This window comes from Mastomys coucha, unplaced genomic scaffold (genome assembly GCF_008632895.1).
Source record: "Mastomys coucha isolate ucsf_1 unplaced genomic scaffold, UCSF_Mcou_1 pScaffold22, whole genome shotgun sequence".
In the NCBI taxonomy this organism is placed as follows: Eukaryota; Metazoa; Chordata; class Mammalia; order Rodentia; family Muridae; genus Mastomys; species Mastomys coucha.
The window spans coordinates 108303513-108304114 of record NW_022196905.1 but is presented as its reverse complement, the minus strand read 5'-3'; positions in this window follow the sequence as shown (position 1 = coordinate 108304114).

Genomic DNA, 602 nt, shown 5'->3' with positions numbered 1-602 from the left:
TCAGCATATTCGTGCACATACAGGATTACCCGGACCATTAAGTAAAGGAAATGATGTTGTAGATCAATAGACTAGAATGGAATGTATACTTATGAATTTTTCATTGGAACAGGCTAGACAATTTCATCAGACTTTTCATGTGAATGCTAAGACTTTGCAGATGAAGTTCCACCTGACGCAAGCTGATACCCGACAGGTGGTCTTAGATTGTCCTCAATGTATAATCCATCATCATCCCCCTGGCATGGGTGTCAATCCATGAGACTTGTCCCCCCTTAAGATCTGGCAGATGGATGTGACACGTTTCTGAATTTCGAACTTTACGTGTTCTGGGATCATTCATGCCACCCTTTTGAGTGGAGAAAAGGCATGCAATGTCATCTCACATTGCCTAGAGGCATGGGCTGCTTGGGGGAAACCCCAGCAGCTAAAATTAGATAATGGACCTGCCTATACAGCTCAAACCTTTATGTCATTTTGTAAACAGATGGAAGTTTATGTCTCCTACCACGGTCCGGGATTTCTCGCGGGGTCCCTGTTCCGCGGGACGAGGGATTCTGGCCAGGTGGACACGGGATAAGGCTTTGACAAACAGACTACAC